This window comes from Doryrhamphus excisus, linkage group LG14 (genome assembly GCF_037039965.1).
Source record: "Doryrhamphus excisus strain RoL-2023G ecotype Guam linkage group LG14, RoL_Dexc_Guam_v1.1, whole genome shotgun sequence".
In the NCBI taxonomy this organism is placed as follows: Eukaryota; Metazoa; Chordata; class Actinopteri; order Syngnathiformes; family Syngnathidae; genus Doryrhamphus; species Doryrhamphus excisus.
The window spans coordinates 17693478-17717148 of NC_136370.1; the positions used below are offsets into that span (position 1 = coordinate 17693478).

At 43.4% G+C, this 23671-nt stretch overlaps 1 protein-coding gene across 2 annotated transcripts in view; it reads left to right on the forward strand.

Annotated features, from left to right (window-relative positions):
* Window positions 1-427: 427 nt before the first annotated feature.
* The window catches only part of LOC131140019 (signal-induced proliferation-associated 1-like protein 1), a 62877-nt gene continuing 39633 nt past the window's right edge, over window positions 428-23671 (forward strand). The window contains exon 1 of one of the 2 annotated variants that reach the window (XM_058090064.2): window positions 428-764. The gene's annotated coding sequence lies outside the window, so the exon portion shown is untranslated. The remainder of the gene's footprint in view (window positions 765-23671) is intronic. The other variant, XM_058090062.2, reaches the window with a different exon arrangement.

The window sequence follows — 23671 nt, forward strand, 5'->3', positions numbered from 1 at the left end:
TACTATGTAGTATACTATATACTATAACACTTGATACTGCAAGTGTGCTTATGATATATACATAACAATACATACATATACAATATAACATTGTCTAGCCAAAAAGACTCAAGAGTATAGAAATACAATTAGCTAGCTAGCATTGACTAGCCAAAAAGACATACATTTAGCTAGCTTCTAGCGTTGCCAGTCAACGTACGTAGTCAAGTTTTATTCAAGTGGAAGTATTTTATGTGTCTTTTTTTCTTCACATGAAAGAAACAAAGAGGAATTGACCACAAATAGACGACGTCAAAACGTCTTGGCGTTTGTTTTTTTTTTACCGTGAGAGTGAGTGCTCTTCATTTCCCCGCCGCTGTTCACCCCACAGGTGAGCACTGTTACCACGGGAACGTTTTCTCTTTCGCCTCTCTGTCTTTTATCGCGAGATTTGCAGGAAAGCAGACGATAGGCAGGCACAGCGAATGATCTCATCCTTCTAGCAGCTGCATAGCGGAGCCAAGGCAAAGCCATAACTTTCTATCAAACTTCCAAGTTGCGCCTCGGCGGGAGGCGTGGGGCCATCTTTGGTTAAAAAAAAGCAGAGTGGACGCGTAACGTTTGAAGGTAAAAAAAAAAAAAACAAGGAGGAAGAGGACGGTGCCTGCGTTGTTAATGTCACGGACTTGTGAGAGCTCCAGTTGAACAAAAGAAAGGAAAAAACGGCGCTTCGTATTGTGTTTGTCCACAAGAAGGAAAAGCGGGGGGGAAATGCAAGAAAGAAGGTGAGTGTGGATTTTGGTGCACCGGTCACACTCACGTACATGTCTGCCGTCGCCACCCTGGGAGGACGAAGCAAATAAGGTGCAGCGATGAGTCAGTGTGGAGCCATGTTTTCTTCATTTAAAAAAAAAACAAAAACTCCAAAGATAAATGATTTGGGTTCCGTGTGGAACGAGCCTCCCGTGAACGTCACCGGGGCTGTCAAAAATCCGCATTGTCAAAGCAGTGTTCCGGGGGCCCACTCACAGGTGGTGTCGTGAACGTTACACCACTGTAGATGTGTACGACTTTAAGAACATCTGTTTTTTAATAATATTTCCGGTGTTTGAATGATTTGTAACATTGTTGACATACACCTGTGGTGTTATGTTATCGCTGTGCTTCCTTAATACGGCTCCAAATGGACATTGGGATAGGTGGTCACGTGTCTGTGACATATACGTCCTCACAGGTGGACGTATGTTTCCGTGCTAACTTCAAGAACATTTGTATTTTTTAATTCTACAATATCAAAAGTGTTTCAGCCATGCTTGCCTCGAAGTGCTTGACTGTGTATGTGTTAGTGAGTGCTAGTTCCTAACACTGTTGACATGTGCTTGTGCTTTTTATATTGTTCGATAACCGTTTGTGGGTACTTCCTTGTTACGTGTGAGACATTCAGGGTCCAGCGTAGATGTGCCAATGCAACACCGCATTTTAAGCTAAGCTAGCTTCTTGTTTAGTTAGTCACAACAATTCCACTGTAAGACAGGCCCTCAAGTGCTTAAAAGCACTTTATATTTTATTTTATGTAACCCAGAAATGTAGTACTAGTACTAGTACTTGTTACTGTCAAGCAAGAAAGGAGTCTTTAGGGTTCAGCTCCGGACAAGGATCAGAATGTTTGGCATTCTTTTAAGGCTTACCGAGCCACAGTGGTGTGATTTATCCCAATGCCATCTTCACTTTGTGGCGGTAATCGCTTGCTTTGTCTGCTTTAATTGTGTCTAAATTATAGCCATTATTCATATTGCTTTGTTTTTTGTTATTTGCGGTTTTCAGGAACTGTAAGCAGCTGCTGCGAGAAAGTATGTAGTCTCTATTTGAACATAGTGAGGACCATAATCATGGTGGAATTGTCAAATGGACCCGCAACCTGTTGCTAACTTTTTTTTTAGCTTATGTTAGCTACCGTGTTGGTTAGATTGAGGTGTTTGACATTGTATTTTGTTGCTATTCTCTCCTTGGTTCAGTCTTTCTGTATCAAACGGTGAGGAATGATTGACGATTCAAACAAAAGTTGATGAAAAATCTGTTTTCACTTGAACTACCCGTTTGAGAACGTATCGAGTGAGAAATTTCAAGACAGTTGGACTTTGCCTAATAAACTTTTAGTAGTTTTCCCATCATGGTGAAACGTCATAATCCAGAGTTGCGTATGTTGATGGTACTGAAGTTGGATCTGTGTGAGAATTTTCAAGCTAATCTAAGTGGTTTGGTGAAATTCTGGCCAATTTCCTGTTTGTTTGGTAAAGGTGCTATCAAGCGTCGGGAACTTTTGGTCTTCATAACGGCGGTTCAGGGGCTGCACGGCGGGTGAATGGTTAGTGAGCAGACCTCACAGCAAGGAGACTAGGGTTCAATTCCACTCTCTGCTATCTCTGTGTGAACCGTGCATGCGTGGGTTTTCGCCGGGTACTTTGGTCTTTCTGTATCAAACGGTGAGGAATGATTGACGATTCAAACAGAAGTTGACGAAAAAACTGTTTTCACTTGAAGTAGCCGTTTGAGAACGTATCGAGTGAGACATTTCAAGACAGTTGGAATTTGTCTAGTAAACTTTTACTAGTTTTCCCGTCATGGTGAAACGTCATAGTCCAGAGTTGCGTATGTTGATAGTACTGAAGTTGGATCTGTGTGAGAATTTTCAAGCTAATCTAAGTGGTTTGGTGAAATTCTGGCCAATTTCCTGCTTGTTTGGTAAAGCTGCTATCAATTTCGGGAACTTTTGGTCTTCATAACGGCGGTCCATGGTTTTTTCTGTGGAGGTCACTAAAATGTATCAATAGTCATGTATACATGGACCCAAATATTCCAATTCCATTCGGTTTATTATTTGGCTGAAACAGAAAGAATGTAACCTTTTGTGTACACCTCATTCCGAAAGAAAAGTGCCAGTCCGAATGAATATATAATCGGATTCACAGATGTGGAATATTCCTTTCCCGAATCCGATTGAGGTATCTTGTACCCGTTCAATCGGAAAGTTGTCAGACTGTGTTCTTCTTTGTGGTGTTTTTCTTCTTCTGTTGTTTATTGGCGGTTGGCAAGCAGCTTTCGTGTGCATTAGCGCCATCTGTGGAACAGAATCTAAACACTTCTATACTTTATTCATAAGTCCAGTTTTATTAAAAAAGAAAATGTATATCTATATAAAACATGCCCCGAGTTTAATTATAAAATATTAGCAAGATTGGACTTTATCTTTTCCGATTCCCGGGTGCTTTTTTCAGCGAATCGGCACTGGACTGGTGCGGAAAGTTTGTTTTTGTTTCAAACTAAATTTCAAGACTGGACGAAAGAAAAACTGGCAATACGGAGTTATTCCAACAAGTGAAAGAAGCACTGAGTGGCTATCCAACGCTTAATTAACAGTTAGCAGATAAGATGATATCAGTTTATTGACCGGAAAAGACCGCTAAAGCTCATGTTTGTTATGAAAACAAAACCGCAGCTCCGGTTTTCATTCCTGAAGGATCTATTGTTTGCTATTTTGATGCTTCGCATTCAAACAACACAGCACAACAACAAACACTTTCTCGTGTTACATATTCCCAGTCTCGCCGCCGTAGAGTGTGGAGTTGCTAAGTTAAGCCGATGTTCGTATTGTCTCTGGGGCTTTGGCTCGAGAGGAATCGCTCCAGCAAAAGTTGGAAGGCAACAACAGGAGGAGCTTTGTGCCGCGTTACAAGTAGCCACTCTGGAATGTGTGGGATGCAATTATCTTAAGTGGCTGTCCCAATAGGCTTAAATGAACTGTTTACATTATATAATGAATGATGTTGTCGTTATTAAGTGCACGGGTCTTCAGTTACTTAATAATCATACTCGGCTCAGTCGCTAGGCCAGAGACTGAGGGCTAAGGATTCATTCATTCATTCTTTTTCTGACGCTTTTCCTCACGAGGGTCGCGGGGTTTGCTGGAGCCTATCCCAGCTGTCTTCAGGCGAGAGGCGGGGTACACATTGGTGGCCAGCCAATCACAGGCCTCATATAGACAAACAACCATTCACACTCACATTCATACCTATGGACAATTTGGAGTCGCTAATTAACCTAGCATGTTTTTGGAATGTGGGAGGAAACCGGAGTACCCGGAGAAAACCCATGCATGCACGGGGAGAACATGCAAACTCCACACAGAGATGGCCGAGGGTGGAATTGAACTCGGATCTTCTTGCTGTGAGGCATGCGTACCAACCACTCTTCCACCGTGCAGCCCTTAAATTTTCATTCATTCATTCATTTTCTACCGCTTATGGTCACTAGGGTCGCGGCGGTGCTGGAACCTGTCCCAGCTGTCTTCGGGCGAGAGGCGGGGTAAACCCTGGACTGGTGGCCAGCCAATCACAGGGCACATATAGACAAACAACCATTCACACTCACATTCATACCTATGGACAATTTGGAGTCGCTAATTAACCTAGCATGTTTTTGGAATGTTGGAGGAAACCGGAGTACCCGGAAAAAAACCACGCATGCACGGGGAAAACATGCAAACTCCACACAGAGATGACCGGAGGTGGAATTGAACTCTGGTCTCCCAGCTGTGCTCACCACTCGACCACCGTGCAGCCGCTTTGTTGTACTTCATTCATTCATTCATTCATTCATTTTCTGCCGCTTTTACTCACGAGGGTCGCGGAGGTTGCTGGAGCCTATCCCAGCTGTCTTCGGACAAAAGGCGGGGTACACACTGGACTGGTGGCCAGCCAATCACAGGGCACATATAGACAAACAACCATTCACACTCACATTCATAAAACACTGTTAAAGTTTTTTTTTTTACAAGGCTTTGTAGTCGAAATAGGTGTTTCCCAATGACATCCATTGTTAGCTAGCTCATATTAACTCGTTTTTTGGCATTATATTGCACAGAAAAGGGAAATAAAACCGTCCGCCGTGCCGCATGCTAAGGATTCAGTTCAATGTTTACGACCGGTATCATGCACCCCACCTGTGAATTTGATACCACGGTCTGCGTCGTACCGTCTTGTCGGTCCTCGCAACGAGGCCAATCGCTTGTTTGAACGACTCGACTCGACTGTTATAATCAGATTGAACGAACAATGTTTCTTCTTGGGAGAGTGTAAAAATAAGTTAACCAATAGTAATAACGGACTTCTCTGAGATAAAACCCGAGTATGCTGTGCCAGTTTCCGACATCAGCGAGCATCTGACCGGTATGAGTCAAAAGTCAAATGACTCCACGATGACCTCAGCCGGCCGCTGGTGTCTTCATGCTTGGTGGGTGACTGAGGCTTGATGGTTTTGACTTTAATGAGGTGTGACTGGGTTTCCTGTTTGCCTCATAGTTGGAATCATCTGCCTTTTGTCCCATCTTTCGCGTACCAGCCAAGAGATGAAAGCGCAACAGTGATGATGTCATCCCTGTGACTGTCCCACAGTAAAATGCAGACAAAGAGGCCATTTTCCCCACTCGGTTCCACCCAACCTGCTTTGTATTCGGTGTTGACCCAGCAAAGTGCAATTCAGGCTTGTTGTCTCTTAGCAGGTGTATTGGATCTTTGGGTTTATTTTTGGTGGTCTAAACTTTTTGAAGTGCATCAATCTTGTTTTGACGTCTTCCTGTTATCCTGCTCCCAAACCAATTCCCACATCTGTGCAGAAATCCCACTGTAATTTTCCCACTTTTTTTCCGCTCCCATCAAGCCACATAGATGTGGGATATAAATAATAGCGATGGAAAAAGAAGCCAATAGCATGCATGAGAAGCGCTTAAAAGAACTTAAAGCGAGAGAAACACGTTTTCAGAGTGAAACCTGGCATTTTGGATGATGATGATGATGATGATGATGATGATGATGTGCTGCCGCCGGCACTCTTCGCTGCCACGCAGTGATGACGTGCTCGTTACTGTCTGGACATGTCTGCCAGTTGCTGCTCTGTCTCTCTATTTTGGCCCTGCACATTCCCATCTCTGGAACGCATTACTTTTTCGGAGAGGATCGAAAATACGGAGAAGCAAAGTAGCAGGCCTGCACCTCATGCTGAGCCCATGTTGGGCCCGCCGTGGAAAAAAAAAATAATACAGCCAAAAACAAAACCACAGAGGTTTTTCTGTTGTCCCCGCTGTGGATTCGAAATCCGAGAAGGAGGCAGGAATGCATGAGGGCTTGGTCATGATGGAGCACGGAGCAGATCCCGACGTATAGACAGGTCGGTTCAGCTTGTCTTCATTCCTGCTATGACGTTGTTGTTGTTGCTGTCGTCGAGTTCAGGTGTGACATGTGACATGTTGTTGTGTAGTATCACAGGTAGGGCTGCACGATATTGGTAATTAGCGCGATAACGATATTATTGCGAGATTTTTTTTTCTTCCTGCATATTTTTAAAAATCTATCTAAAAAAAACAGAAAACAAGCAATTAAGCTCACAACTCAATTACTTTCAAATGTAAAAGAACAAATGTTTGCATTTATGTTGACCTAAAGCAGGGGTCTCAAACACGCGGCCCGCGGGCCAAATATGGCCCGCAGGACACTAGTTTGTTCATGTTAAAGGTTAAATAACTGTTAATAGTTATCCTCCCTATCCGTGTGGAAGTGGTAAGTTTTTGGCTATTTAAGTTTAAAGGAAGTAACTACCGTTTAGGTCGCTAGCTCTCTAGTTTGCGAGTTAGCATGTGTCTCAAGACCCTGCAGTTGCGCAATATGTTGTAAATAAAAAAAAGTATAAATGTGACTATACTTTCATATCAAGGCGGGGGCCTCAAACTAGTGTCCTGCGGGCCTCATTTGGCCCGCGGGCCGCGTGTTTGAGACCACTGTCCTAAACTTTTGTGTTTGAGCCCAGTCTCCTGTGTTTGATTAATGTTCATGTTAAAGGTTAAATAACTGCTAATAGTTATCCTCCCTATCCGTGTGGAAGTGGTAAGTTTTTGGCTATTTAAGTTTAAAGGAAATAACTTGAAGGCTACCGTTTAGGTGGCTAGCTCTCTAGTTTGCGAGTTAGCATGTGTCTCAAGACCCTGCAGTTGCGCAATATGTTGTAAATAAAAAAAGTATAAATGTGACTATACTTTCATATCAAGGCGGGGGCCTCAAACTAGTGTCCTGTGGGCCTCATTTGGCCCGCGGGCCACGTGTTTGAGACCACTGTCCTAAACTTTTGTGTTTGAGCCCAGTCTCCTGTGTTTGATTAATGTTCATGTTAAAGGTTAAATAACTGTTAATAGTTATCCTCCCTATCCGTGTGGAAGTGGTAAGTTTTTGGCTATTTAAGTTTAAAGGAAATAACTTGAAGGCTACCGTTTAGGTCGCTATAGCTCTCTAGTTTGCGAGTTAGCATGTGTCTCAAGACCCTGCAGTTGCGCAATATGTTGTAAATAAAAAAAGTATAAATGTGACTATACTTTCATATCAAGGCGGGGGCCTCAAACTAGTGTCCTGCGGGCCTCATTTGGCCCGCGGGGTGCGTGTTTGAGACCACTGTCCTAGACTTTTGTGTTTGAGCCCAGTCTCCTGTGTTTGATTAATGTTCATGTTAAAGGTTAAATAACTGTTAATAGTTATCCTCCCTATCCGTGTGGAAGTGGTAAGTTCTTAGCTATTTAAGTTTAAAGGAAATAACTTGAAGGCTACCGTTTAGGTCGCTAGCTCTCTAGTTTGCGAGTTAGCATGTGTCTCAAGACCCTGCAGTTGCGCAATATGTTGTAAATAAAAAAAGTATAAATGTGACTATACTTTCATATCAAGGCGGGGGCCTCAAACTATTGTCCTGCGGGCCTCATTTGGCCCGCGGGCCGCGTGTTTGAGACCACTGTCCTAAACTTTTGTGTTTGAGCCCAGTCTCCTGTGTTTGATTAATGTTCATGTTAAAGGTTAAATAACTGTTAATAGTTATCCTCCCTATCCGTGTGGAAGTGGTAAGTTTTTGGCTATTTAAGTTTAAAGGAAATAACTTGAAGGCTACCGTTTAGGTCGCTATAGCTCTCTAGTTTGCGAGTTAGCATGTGTCTCAAGACCCTGCAGTTGCGCAATATGTTGTAAATAAAAAAAGTATAAATGTGACTATACTTTCATATCAAGGCGGGGGTCTCAAACTATTGTCCTGCGGGCCTCATTTGGCCCGCGGGCCACGTGTTTGAGACCACTGTCCTAAACTTTTGTGTTTGAGCCCAGTCTCCTGTGTTTGATTAATGTTCATGTTAAAGGTTAAATAACTGTTAATAGTTATCCTCCCTATCCGTGTGGAAGTGGTAAGTTTTTGGCTATTTAAGTTTAAAGGAAATAACTTGAAGGCTACCGTTTAGGTCGCTATAGCTCTCTAGTTTGCGAGTTAGCATGTGTCTCAAGACCCTGCAGTTGCGCAATATGTTGTAAATAAAAAAAAGTATAAATGTGACTATACTTTCATATCAAGGCGGGGGCCTCAAACTAGTGTCCTGCGGGCCTCATTTGGCCCGCGGGCCGCGTGTTTGAGACCACTGTCCTAAACTTTTGTGTTTGAGCCCAGTCTCCTGTGTTTGATTAATGTTCATGTTAAAGGTTAAATAACTGCTAATAGTTATCCTCCCTATCCGTGTGGAAGTGGTAAGTTCTTAGCTATTTAAGTTTAAAGGAAATAACTTGAAGGCTACCGTTTAGGTCGCTAGCTCTCTAGTTTGTGAGTTAGCATGTGTCTCAAGACCCTGCAGTTGCGCAATAGGTTGTAAATAAAAAAAAGTATAAATGTGACTATACTTTCATATCAAGGCGGGGGCCTCAAACTATTGTCCTGCGGGCCTCATTTGGCCCGCGGGCCGCGTGTTTGAGACCACTGTCTTAAACTTTTGTGTTTGAGCCCAGTCTCCTGTGTTTGATTAATGTTCATGTTAAAGGTTAAATAACTGTTAATAGTTATCCTCCCTATCCGTGTGGAAGTGGTAAGTTGTTGGCTATTTAAGTTTAAAGGAAATAACTTGAAGGCTACCGTTTAGGTGGCTAGCTCTCTAGTTTGCGAGTTAGCATGTGTCTCAAGACCCTGCAGTTGCGCAATATGTTGTAAATAAAAAAAGTATAAATGTGACTATACTTTCATATCAAGGCGGGGGCCTCAAACTAGTGTCCTGTGGGCCTTATTTGGCCCGCGGGCCACGTGTTTGAGACCACTGTCCTAAACTTTTGTGTTTGAGCCCAGTCTCCTGTGTTTGATTAATGTTCATGTTAAAGGTTAAATAACTGTTAATAGTTATCCTCCCTATCCGTGTGGAAGTGGTAAGTTTTTGGCTATTTAAGTTTAAAGGAAATAACTTGAAGGCTACCGTTTAGGTCGCTATAGCTCTCTAGTTTGCGAGTTAGCATGTGTCTCAAGACCCTGCAGTTGCGCAATATGTTCTAAATAAAAAAAGTATAAATGTGACTATACTTTCATATCAAGGCGGGGGCCTCAAACTAGTGTCCTGCAGGCCTCATTTGGCCCGCGGGCCGCGTGTTTGAGACCACTGTCCTAAACTTTTGTGTTTGAGCCCAGTCTCCTGTGTTTGATTAATGTTCATGTTAAAGGTTAAATAACTGTTAATAGTTATCCTCCCTATCCGTGTGGAAGTGGTAAGTTTTTGGCAATTTAAGTGCCATCATTTGATTTGCTGCCGCTAATAAAAATACTTGTTTAGGAGGCACTGGTTCATCACTTTTTGCTGTTTTTTTCCTTCAGAAGTTGTTGAAGAATTAGACCATGTTGGCAGGGACGCCATGATAGATGTTTTTGTAGTCAAACCATCGCTGATTGGTTGATCGCGAACAAGAACGGGTGTGGGTAAAACGCGGACTGCGGTCAAAATAAACGATTCTGATTGGTCCATTTCAAGATTTGCAAAGATTGGTTTGCAAATTATTACCGGAATTACGCAGTGCGTGTTTTACCAACAAGAATCGCTTTTAAAAAACTCTTGGCAGTATGGAATGCTAAAGTGCAGTTGCCGACGGGAATATCACTGATTGGATTTACTTGCCCATATTTTGTTTTAACTTGCCCCGGGCCATCGGTACATCGTTATTGTTGAGCCCTGTGGAGGTAGTACTCCATCCCTTATTTGCTCCTGTCTTGTCTTCTGCTTTTTACATCCAAGTTCTTGTGCTGCTTTTAAACTGAAAGGGAAGAATGAGACCACTGTAAACCAAAGGCTTCCTTTCCTGGAGTCTGATTACCATTCAAACAAACAGTCTCAGGTGGAATTGTGCAGGAAAAGGTCCGTGTATTGGTTGAAAAATCCATAACATGTCTAAATGAAGTCTTTAGCCATGTTGTTCCAGGTGCATAAGGCCGGCTCATAACAAACATGGCAGCTTTCCCGCAGTCTTTCCTCTGTGGTCTGCCTGTTTCCTGTACGTTTCATTGATGTGTTCCTGGATACGTGCTAGCACAGGAGGCTGGGCTCAAACAGAAAAGTTTAGGACAGCGGTCTCAAACACGCGGCCCGCGGGCCAAATGAGGCCCGCAGGACACTAGTTTGAGGGCCCCGCCTTGATATGAAAGTTTACTGTTAGTGCGGCCCGCTCAAGTTTTGATATGGATGCTGTATGGTATCATGAAACTAAAAAAAATTATTACGTTTGATTAATGTTCATGTTAAAGGTTAAATAACTGCTAATAGTTATCCTCCCTATCCGTGTGGAAGTGGTAAGTTCTTAGCTATTTAAGTTTAAAGGAAATAACTTGAAGGCTACCGTTTAGGTCGCTATAGCTCTCTAGTTTGCGAGTTAGCATGTGTCTCAAGACCCTGCAGTTGCGCAATATGTTGTAAATAAAAAAAAGTATAAATGTGACTATACTTTCATATCAAGGCGGGGGCCTCAAACTAGTGTCCTGCGGGCCTCATTTGGCCCGCGGGCCGCGTGTTTGAGACCACTGTCCTAAACTTTTGTGTTTAAGCCCAGTCTCCTGTGTTTGATTAATGTTCATGTTAAAGGTTAAATAACTGCTAATAGTTATCCTCCCTATCCGTGTGGAAGTGGTAAGTTTTTGGCTATCTAAGTTTAAAGGAAATAACTTGAAGGCTACCGTTTAGGTGGCTAGCTCTCTAGTTTGCGAGTTAGCATGTGTCTCAAGACCCTGCAGTTGCGCAATATGTTGTAAATAAAAAGAGTATAAATGTGACTATAGTCGTGTTTTGTCATGTCTACAGGGCTCTAATAATGCTTTGTTCATTTTAATCTGAAAAAAAATAATTTGTCTACCCACCAACTATATGTGGTTTCTTAAGTTTTTATTATTTGCCGTTTTATTATTATTATTATATTTATTTATTACTGATTGATTGATTTTCTTTATTCTTGATTTATTTATTTTTCGTCTTATTTTGTGTAGAAAAATAAAAATTCAGACATTTGAGAACAGTGGAATGTTTTATCAGAGCTTTTATTGTAGAAAATCGAAACCAAAGCAAAGTTTATTCATCTTTCTGTTTTTAATAAATGCATTTTTTGGGGGGGTTTTTTGCGGCCCAGTCTCGCCCAGACCCTAGCTCCAGTGGGCCCCAAGTAAATTGAGTTTGAGACCCCTGGTTTAGGACGTATGTTTGTGATGTCCAGTCCAGTATGTGAGACACGGGCTTAGCCGTTAGCCTCCTTTGGGGTTTCACGCTTGCAAGTCGTGTGGCTTCTGCACAAGTGGCACTTTGCTGTCATCGCCGGGGAGGAGGTGAAGTGTTGCCGTGTCTTCTCTGTCGATGTGAGACTTGCCCTGAATGTTGATGAGGTGCAGGTTGGCATCCATTGTTTGCTGCTAGACACAGACACCTCAAGCTGGTGTGTTCTTGTCTATTACTTCATGCGAAGTTTTGATCATTTGGAGTGGTTAGTGTGCATGCCACACAGCTAGGAGACCCGAGTTTGATTCCACTCTCAGTCATCTCTGTGTGGAGTTTGCATGTTATGTATAATAATGCTTTAAACGTGCAATACTGGACTTATGTGCAATAATATTCATTCATTCAAGTGCAATACATTCATTATTTTCCACCGCGTTTTCCTCACGAGGGTCGAGGGGGTGCTGGAGCCTATCCCAGCTGTTTTCAAACGAGAGGCGGGGTACACCCTGGACTGGTGGCCAGCCAATCACAGGGCACATATAGACAAACAACCATTCACACTCACATTCATACCTATGGACAATTTGGAGTCGCTAATTAACCTAGCATGTTTTTGGAATGTGGGAGGAAACCGGAGTACCCGGAGTAAACACACAGAACATGGAAACTCCACACAGAGATGCCTGAGGGTGGAATTGAACTCGGGTCACCTAGCTGTGAGACCTGCACATTAACCACTCGAGCACCGTGCACATAATAGGACATTCATTCATTCATTCATTTGTTCAAACACTGTTGGTGCTGGAGTCTATCCCAGCTTTTATACTCTTTTTATTTACAACATATTGCGCAACTGCAGGGTCTTGAGACACATGCTAACTCGCAAACTAGAGAGCTAGCGACCTAAACGGTAGCCATCAAGTTATTTCCTTTAAACTTAAATAGCCAACAACTTACCACTTCCACACGGATAGGGAGGATAGCTATTAACAGTTATTTAACCTTTAACATGAACATTAATCAAACGTAATAATTTTTTCTGGGTACATGATACCATACAGCATCCATATCAAACTAACATTAAACTTTCATATCAAGGCGGGGGCCTCAAACTGGTGTCCTGCGGGCCACATTTGGCCCGCGGGCCGCGTGTTTGAGACCCCTGCTGTACTTAGAACCTCCGTTTTCAACTGCTTTTGATCAGTAGTGTGCAGCAACTGTCTAATCGGAGCGGAAGTGGCCGAGCCAGACACGTTGCCAACATTAGTGGTTGCCAGTCGTATCAGGTGAAGGCTGTTGAGGAGTCGGCGTCCGCATCAGGAAGCTAATTACAAACAATCCCATTCGTATGTGACAGATAACTGATGCATCCTTGTTGGTGTTAGGATGCCCTCCAAAGTGTCGCTGTGAGAGTGAAGGTAGTTAGGGCTCGAGCACTGACCAGTGCGAAAGCCCTATTGTAATCGTTCCGTTTTTTATTCTGACGAAAGGACGGCCATTTTGAGGGCCTTAACATGCCCGAAAACTCACCAAATTTTGCAAGCGCGTCAGGTCTGGCGAAAATTTCGATCTGGTGAGGGTCCCGAAAACAATGTTCCAAAATTGACTCTCTAGCGCCACCTTTAATTTTTGAAAAAATTGGCCCCCGCCACCAGTTTCACCTATCGTCACGAAACTTGGTGGAGACGTCTATCGTGACAGGACGGACCAAAAAGTCTCAAGAACCCATATTGGAAAACGAACAGGAAGTCGGCCATTTTGGATGGCGGCGGCCTTTTTCGTGCCAGAAGTTGGGGTCGTATCTCGACGAACTCCTCCTAGGGGGTTTGACCAAATGAGTCTGTTGTTGCATCAACGGACACTAGACGGATGGCCGACGTTAAATTGCGAAGGATTTTGGGATATTCCATACGATGTGGGCGTGGCACGCCCCCAAATTTTGCCCATTTTCATATGTCCGGGCCTTGCACGCTGAGCGTAACTGTAGACGTGAATAACTTGGCTCCACGTGGTCAGATCTTCATCATACTTGGTACATGTGATCATGGCCCCGCCCCGAAGGTCCCCGTAGGTCACTTCCTGATTTCGTCGCAGCGCCACCTATTGGCGACAGGCTAAAGGCGTGTCATCTACATGAGGCCTTTTCTGCCAGGAGATTCATCAGATGAACATCGGGGTCACAAGGTCACTGCCTGACAGCCTGGTGAAGCCTGTTGATGGACCATGATGCAGGAAAAGCGCACGTGGTGGGCGTGGCCTGGCGGCGAATGCTCAGGCCTCGCCATTTACATAGAAAAGGTCATCATTCGCTCGCAAAAGGTCGCATGGGCTTGAAAACTCATAGGGGGGGTCAGAATCCAGGCCTGAGCGGCCTGGTGTGGCCCCCATATGAAACCAAGCCAAATTGACTCACTAGCGCCACCTAGAAGTTTTAAAATAATTATCCCTCGCCTCCCGTTGCACGTATCGGCATGATTTTCGGAGGAGACATCACTCGTGACAGGACGCACAAAAAAGTCTCAATAACCCATGTTCTAAAACCAACAGGAAGTCGGCCATTTTAGGTGGCGGCGGCCATTTGGGGGCGGATGTATGGGTCGTATCTTGACGAACTCCTCCTAGGGGGTTTGACCGAATGAGTCCGTTGTTGCATCAACGGACACTAGACGGATGGCCCACGTTAAATTGCGAAGGATTTTGGGCCGCTCCATAGGATGTGGGCGTGGCACGCCACCAAACTTTGACCATTTCATATCTGGCCCTGCCTGGTGTCTGGCCTTGCCTTGAAGCAATGTACATCAAAGTCAATACACAGTTTGACTGACAGACTGATGATGTCAGTTGATGGACTATGATGTGTGTAAAGCACATGTGGGGGGCGTGGCCACGGCGAATGGTCAGCCTTCGCCATTGACCATCAAAAGGTCATCATTTGCCTGCAGAAGGTCACAGGCTGCTGAAATCTTAAACGTGAGGCCTTAATCCAGGCCTGAGCGCCCTGGTGGTGCTCCCATGTGACACCAATCTAAATTGACACACTAGCGCCACCTAGAAGTTTCAATTCATTATCCCTCGCCACCCGTTACACGTATCACTATGATTTTCGGTGGAGACGTCTATCATGACAGGACGCACCTAATGCTCCAGAAGCCATGTTCTAAACACAGCGCCACCAACTGGTGGAAATGTATATCTGCCGTAACTTCCTGATTCATGGTCAGATTGTCTTGAAATTTTTTTTGGTGTGTTGGGTCAATCTCTGGTCTGTTATACTGTGTGTACATGGACTCTATAGCGCCACCAACTGGTATATAGCCGTAACTTCCTTCCACATGGTCGGATCAGGCCCAAATTTTTTCTGGTGGTTTGGGGTACCCTCTGGTCTATGACTGTGTGTGTACATCGACTGTATAGCGCCACCAACTGGTGGAAATGTATATAGCCGTAACTTCCTTCCACATGGTCGGATCAGGCCCAAATTTTTTCTGGTGGTCTGGGGTACCCTCCGGTCCGTTACCGTGTGGGCCAACCACTCTATAGCGCCACCCACAGGCGGAAACGTATATCCGCCGCAAGGACCTACCGCGTGGTCCGATCGTCGTGAATTTTTTTATGGCGGTTCGCGGTGTCGGACGGGACGTGACCGCGCACCCGCCTCGCCGCCGCTGTCGCCCCCTCCTGGCGGAAAATTGCAAGTGCCGTGACTCCCTTACCGCTTATCCGCTCGCCGCGGTTTTTCGTACGGCGCGTCCGCGCGCCCGTCCGGTCGCGCGCGCGACCCCGACCCGCGCGTACCCCCGACCCGCGCGTACCCCCGAGCGCGTCGGGGTGCTCGAGCCCGCTCATCACTGCTTGCAGTTTTAATTATTATTATTATTTTTTTTATGCTATTGTCTAAGTTCCAAGGCTTTATTACTGTCTGTCACCTTGTCATCCTTTGCCACATGGTGAGTGTAAGGGGTTATTAATCATACTTTCACCTTGACTCGCAACTTCCTGCTTGGCTCCTATTTTCTTTGTATCAGCGCTCACTCAGGGGATAAAAGCCCCCGCCACCCCCTCCACTACTTTAGAGTCTTTGCAGCGAAAAATGCATTATGCTTCACCCTTAATTCATCCGCATGATCAAATTAGTTTTTTTGCACTTTACCCTCATTACCAAGCAGCTCAGCTGTTGATCGATCCGCAGATCGCTTTGATTGCCGGGAACTCCAAAGGGCGCACAGCGTATATCTTCAGTTAGATTTGATTTTATCATCATTGTCCGGGGGGGGGGGGGGGCTTTTTGAACAGCTGCTTCCACTTAGGCCTGTTAGCATTTTTTGCTGGATGATAATTGTCCTACAAATTATTGCTGATATATGATATTATTGTCATCATTATTTTGAGACCATGTAATGTAATGTAATATTCATTCATTTGCTTATCCTCACGAGGGTTGCAGAAGGGGGTGGGTGCTGGAGCCTATTCCAGCTGTTTTCGGACGAGAGGCGGGGTACACCCTGGACTGGTGGCCAGCCAATCACAAGGCACATATAGACAAACAACCATTCACACTCACATTCATACCTATGGACAATTTGGAGTCGCTAATTAACCTAGCATGTTTTTGGAATGTGATGCACGGCGGTTGAGTGGTTAGCGCGCAGACCTCACAGCTAGGACACCCGGGTTCAATCCCATCCCCAGGGCCATCTCTGTGTCTCTCCGTGTACTCGGGTTTCCACATTCCAAAAACATGCTAGGTTAATTAGCGTCTCCAAATTGTCCATAGGTATGAATGTGAGTGTGAATGGTTGTTTGTCTATATGTGCCCTGTGATTGGCTGGCAACCAGTCCAGGGTGTACCCTGCCTCTAGCCCGAAGACAGCTGGTGACGACCGTGGTCGAAAATGAATGAACATTATTCCAACAGTAAAATATGGTGGTGGTAGTGTAATGGTCTGGGACTGTTTTGCTGCATCAGGGCCTGGAAGGACTCACTGTAATAAATGGAACCATGAATTATTGTTAATATGCAAATATGGGCTGCATGGTGAACGAGTGGTTAGCGCGTAGACCTCACAGCTAGGAGACCCGGGTTCAATTCCACCCTCGGCTATCTCTGTGTGGAGTTTGCATGTTCTCCCCGTGCATGCGTGGGTTTTCTCCGGGTACTCCGGTTTCCTCCCACATTCCAAAAACATGCTAGGTTAATTAGCGACTCCAAATTGTCCATAGGTATGAATGTGAGTGTGAATGGTTGTTTGTCTATATGTGCCCTGTGATTGGCTGGCCACCAGTCCAGGGTGTACCCCGCCTCTCGTCCGAAAACAGCTGGGATAGGCTCCAGCACCCCCGCGATTCTAAGACTCTAAGAATAAGCGGTAGAAAATTAATGAATGAATTAATTTTTTTGGAATGTGGGAGGAAACCGGAGTAGCCGGATATGGGAGGTTTGTTGGTCCGCCTGGGAAATACTTCCCCGCAAAGAAATGTTCCTCTTCATCATGACAACATGTATACAAATATCAGGATTTTTTGCTTGTTATCATGTTTGTCACAATATCCCGACAGATTTGCTGACCTTTGCCACATAGCCTAATCCAACCATCACAAACCGCCCCTCTTTTGCAACACCGCCATGCCCCAACCTGCCCAGACAGGCCCGACTTGTTAGCGAAAACACAGTATTCATGAAGAAAATAGCGTCTATCTATTCTGTGTGTCACTTGTGTTTTCAAAGTAGACTGACTTTTGTTGACAATATGCAGCCTAGCATGCGTTAAAAGGCAGAGCAAACTAGTGTTTTTAGCACTAAAATGTGTTCCCGGTAGTGCTTTTAAAGGACTTTAAGACTTATTTAAATTGCTCAGAAATACTATTTGGTAAATCTGACTCATTGGAATAACTTTGTGCTTTTATTTGCTTCCGAACTGGTGTAATTCTGCAGAGGATGTGAACATCCGGGGCAGTAAATGGCTTCCAAATATCGCAGGCTTTTGTCATGTTGACGCCTCTGCTGTGAGAATCTGTCGAGTTACCGTCGACTGTCCTTGCCGCTCATAAACAGTCGCACGCTGAAAAGAGAGCTGACCTTAGTATGTTTTGCGTATTAGGTAAAATCTCATTATTATGAGTGTAAGATTAGGTTTAATGTTAGAATGAACCAGTTAATGCTGCTTGTTGTACTAGATCAGGGGTCTCAAACATGCGGCCCGCGGGCCAAATGTGGCCCGCAGGATACCAGTTTGAGGCCCCCGCCTTGATATGAAAGTTTAATGTTATGGATGCTGTATGGTATCATGTACCCAGAAAAAATTATTACGTTTGATTAATGTTCATGTTAAAGGTTAAATAACTGTTAATAGTTATCCTCCCTATTCGTGTGGAAGTGGTAAGTTTTTTTGTTATTTAAGTTTAAAGGAAATAACTTGAAGGCTACCGTTTAGGTCGCTAGCTCTCTAGTTTGCGAGTTAGCATGTGTCTCAAGACCCTGCAGTTGCGCAATATGTTGTAAATAAAAAGAGTATAAATGTGACTATAGTCGTGTTTTGTCATGTCTACAGGGCTCTAATAATGCTTTGTTCATTTTAATCTGAAAAAATAATTTGTCTGCCCACCAACTATATGTGGTTTCTTAAGTTTTTATTATTTGCCGTTTTATTATTATTATTATTATATTTATTTATTACTGATTGATTGATTTTCTTTATTCTTGATTTGTTTATTTATTTTTCATTTTATTTTGTGTAGAACAGGGGTCTCAAACACACGGCCCGCTGGCCAAATGTGGCCCGCAGGACACTAGTTTGAGGCCCCCGCCTTGATATGAAAGTTTAATGTTAGTGCGGCCCGCGCAAGTTTGATATGGATGCTGTATGGTATCATGTACCCAGAAAAAAATTATTACATTTATTAATGTTCAAGTTAAAGGTTAAATAACTGTTAATCGTTATCCTCCCTATCCGTGTGGAAGTGGTACGTTTTTGGCTATTGAAGTTTAAAGGAAATAACAATAATAAGTTTATTTATTTTTCTGTTTTTTTTTTATTTTTATAAAACCTGATGCGGCCCAGTCTCACCCAGACCCCTAGCTCCAGTGGCCCCCCAAGAAAACTGAGTTTGAGACCCCTGTACTAGATTATCATCCAGTCATCAGTTGGTATCGGTCGGTATTGATTGGTATTGATTTGCTTGTGCACGGGACTAATCTGATGAGTTGGCATCGAACCCAAAGCCGCCACGTGCCCGCAGCATGGTGACCACAGCATGCACATGATGAAAATGTTCGACTCCAGTGTTGGCACAATTAGGATTGACGTTTTGATCGGTAGCATATGACCTCATTGTTTTATCTCTGCTCAAAGTTTCCACAGCACTGCTCACCCACTTTGGAGCTTTGGGAATACATACAAAACTGGTAACTACCTTTTTTATTTTTTATTTTTTTTAGGCTGCACCCATCTCTTGTCTTGTGGCATTGAATCATAGGCAGCAAATGCAACACCCCCCCCCCCATCCCCAGCCCTCGGCCGTGCATCAACACTGTTAATTATCCTGCTGCTACTCGCACATCTCTCCTATTTTAATCCTTCTTTTCCGGCGAAAATGGCTTCATCCTAAAACACGCATGAGTATACGGACACGTTTGCCAAGCCCCTCGCTGAGCGTAGTGAATTTGTTTGGTAACAAACACACGGAGATGTTTGCCCGCGATTGCGAGCATCGCAGGAAACTGTGTCCCCCCCCCCCCCCCCCCCCCCTTCGAAGAGCCCACACCACACTGAGAGACAAGCCCACTGCGGGGAAAAAGCTTCTACTGCATTGGGGGTTGGCTTAGTTCATCCATGAGACACATCTAAGCAGAAGGAAATCAGTTGTGAAAGATTGCGTATTTACCTTAAGAACTCCTGATATTATGCAACATGAAGCAGTATTAATCACGATGCGGATTCATCAATATACTGCGGGACGAACCATATTCATGTAAATGAAGAAGGGGTTCATGCAGGGGTAACATCCAGATAAGATGTCATATAGACAAACAACCATTCACACTCACATTCATACCTATGGACAATTTGGAGTCGCTAATTAACCTAGCATGTTTTTGGAATGTTGGAAGAAACCGGAGTACCTGTAGAAAACCCACGCATGCACGGGAAGAACATGCAAAATCCACACAGATATGGTTGGAATTGAACTCCGGTCACCTAGCTGTGAGGCCTGAGTGCTAACCACTTGTTCGCTGTGCAGCCTATGTTTATTTTCATGTTGAAAATAGTAACAGTAATTCAGTTGTCAATATTCAAAGCATTGCGTTTATTATTGTTTATATACTAGACAAAGGGATGTACATGCAGCAGCATGAGAAAAATAAAGAAAATCAAATGTTTTTATTCATTCACTCATTCATTTTCTACCGCTTATCCTCACGAAGGTCGCGGGGCATGCTGGAGCCTATCCCAGCTGTCTCCAGTCGAGAGGCATGATACACCCTAGACTGGTGGCCAGCCAATCACAGGGCACATATAGACAAACAACCATTCACACTCACATTCATACCTATGGATAATTTGGAGTCGCTAATTAACCTAGCATGTTTTTTGGAATGTGGGAGGAAACCGGAGTACCCAGAGAAAACCCACGCATACACGGGGAGAACATGCAAACGCCACATAGAGATGGTTGGAATTGAACTCCGGTCTCCTTGCTGTGAGGCCTGAGTGCTAACCACTCATTTGCCGTGCAGCCTACGGTTATTTTCATGTTGAAAATAATAACAGTAATGGTAAAATATACTTGTCATTTGTCAATATTCAAAGCATTGCGTTCATTATTGTTTATATACTAGACAACGGGATGTACATGCAGCAGCATGAGAAAAATAAAGAAAATCAAATGTTTTTATTAATTCATTCATTTTGTACCACTTATCCTCATGAGGGTCGCAGGGCATGCTGGAGCTTATCCCAGCTGTTTTCGGGCGAGAGGCGGTGTACACCCTGGACTGGTGGCCAGCCAATCACAGGGCACATATAGACATATTGCATACACATACAAACATATTGCGCAACTGCAGGGTCTTGAGACACATGCTAACTCGCAAACTAAAGAGCTAGTGACCTAAACGGTAGCCTTCAAGTTATTTCCTTTAAACTTAAATAGCCAAAAACTTACCACTTCCACACGGATAGGGAGGATAACTATTAACAGTTATTTAACCTTTAACATGAACATTAATCAAATTTTTTCTGGGTACATGATACCATACAGCATCCATATCAAACTAACATTAAACTTTCATATCAAGGCGGGGGCCTCAAACTAGTGTCGCGTGTTTGAGACCCCTGCTGTAGACAGAAAGTTGCCTACAAAGAAAAACACGTTATGAAAACATTGCATATTTTCCTCCATCGCGTTCCTCCTGAGTACATCCCAGTGAAGAAACCCAATCCCCAATAGTGTAAATCCCAGTACAGTAACTGGTGCAGCAGGTTGCTAGGGGATGGGGGGGCGTTTTGGCACTGTGCCTCGGTAGAAAATGGTTGTCAGGGCATGTTTTTCGCCGAGGGGCATCACCGAGGGAGAGAATGTTGTGTTACATGTTGGTTTTGAATGTCACCTCAGATGGGGGTGGTCTCATTAGGGGTTCTCAGAGGGGGGGGGGTGTTTGTTACCAAGGACACATCTTTCTTCAGGGGTGGGCAAACTTTTTGACTCGCGGGCCGCATTGATATGACAAAATTTACGGGGGGGGGGGGGGGGCAGACTATATATTTTACACGTAACAGTCCACCTGGTATTATTGTATCTGTAAAATTGTCATGCAATTTGCTATTATTTATTATTTTATATTTATATTTAAATATTTGAAAAATAATAAAATATTATAATAATTACAATAAAATTAAAATAATAATTATTATATTATTATTATGTAAAATATGCAAATATAACAATAATATATATATAATTAATATAATAATTAGCATTAATATAATAATTATAATAATCATAATAGTTCTAATAATAATTATAATAATCTAATAATAATAATAATTATTATTATTATGTGCTTGTGTCCCTTTTTTCAGGAGCACTTTGTAAACAACAGACCATGTCAAAAAACGAAATTGATAAAACCATCAAAAGGTTGGCTCAGGCCATGATGCCAGGTTGTATGTTGAGTTTAAATGAAATACTTTGGAAAGGCCGGATGTGGCCCCCGGGCCGTAGTTTGCCCACCCCTGGTTTAGATTCTGTTTCACAGATGGCGCTAATGCATACGAAAGCTGCTTGCCAACCGCCAATAAACAACAGAAGAAGAAAAAAACCACAAAGAAGAAGAACGCACCCTGACAACTTTTCCGTTTGAGCGGGTACAAGATACCTCAATCGGATTGGTTAAAGGAATATTCCATCCCTGTTCAATTCTTTCCGTTTGAGCAAATAAACCAAATGCAATTGGAATATTTTAATAATAATAATATTTGCAAATAAGGATTAATAAATGTTAATTATAAAAAAATGATATTGGATAATTCCTCACGGCACACCTGACGGTTTCTCAAGGTCCACTAGTGTGCCGCGGCACAGTGGTTGAAAATCACTGTTCTATAGTACACTCGGTGCTGTCAATCTTGGGCGTCGTCATCAGTTTTTGGCAAAGTGCCACCGCTTGTGGTTTTAGTGCTTTTGACTCAATAGTGCTCTGGTGCCACTACATCCTTTTACATCCTGTTTGATTTAGACGCCTCCAGCAATACAATATTCTACCTGGATGCATACAGTACATATATACAAAATAACATCACCAGTCATATTCCAAATGGTGGCTACTGCAATAAAGGGAGGGATCTGATAAAAAAAAAAAAAAAAAAGACTGAGAACAGTCCATGGTTGAAAAATGTGAACCCCTGCTGACTTCCCTCTTGCATACCGAGCCACAGGCTTTACTGCAGAGCTGCAGCAGATTCTCTGCTATGAATGTGTTTTGAAAGTTAGGAGATATAAGAACAAGTTTTAGGGACGTCCCGATGCAACCTTTACCGATTATTACATCCTTGAATATCAGACAATACTGATACTGATGCAAATCTGATATCATCAGGAATCATTCATTCATTCATTTTCTACCGCTTATCCTCACAAGGGTCATTTGGGAGGTGCTGGAGCCTATCCCAGCTGTCGAGAGTTGGGCAAGAGGACCTGGACTTGTTGTAAAATATGCATGTTTAAGTCCTTTTTAAAGTTGTTTTTACCCACTGATTTTTGACAACTGGGTGAGAAAAAGCACAATATTTTTCTACCGCTTATCCGCACAAGGGTCGCGGGGGTGCTGGAGCCTATCCCAGCTGTATTCGGGCGAGAGGCTCTGGACTTGTCGTAAAATATGCATGTTTAAGTCCTTTTAAAGTTGTTTTTACTCACTGATTTTTGACAACTGGGTGAGCAAAAATACAACCAAAAAGATTCATTCATTTTCTACCGCTTATCCCCACGAGGGTCATTTGGGGTGCTGGAGCCTATCCCAGCTGTCTTTGGGCGAGAGGCTCTGGACTTGTCGTAAAATATGCATGTTTAAGTTTATTTAAAGTTGTTTTTACCCAACTGGGTGAGCAAAAGTACAACGAAAAACATTCATTCATTCATTCATTTTCTACCGCTCATCCTCACATGGGTCATTTGGGAGGTGCTGGAGCCTATCCTAGCTGTCTTTAGGCGAGAGGCTTTGGACTTGTCGTAAAATATGCATGTTTAAGTCCATTTAAAATTGTTTTTACCCAAGTGGGTGAGCAAAAGTACAACCAAAAACATTCATTCATTTTCTACCGTTTACCCACACGAGGGTCATTTGAGGTGCTGGAGCCTATCCCAGCTGTCTTTGGGCGAGAGGACCTGGACTTGTCGTAAAATATGCATGTTTAAGTCCATTTGAAATTGTTTTTACCCAACTGGGTGAGCAAAAGTACAACCAAAAACATTCATTCATTCATTTTCTATCGCTTATCCCCACAAGGGTCATTTGGGAGGTGCTGGAGCCTATCCCAGCTGTCTTCGGGCGAGAGGCTCTGGAATTGTCGTAAAATATGCATGTTTAAGTCCATTTAAAATTGTTTTTACCCAACTGGG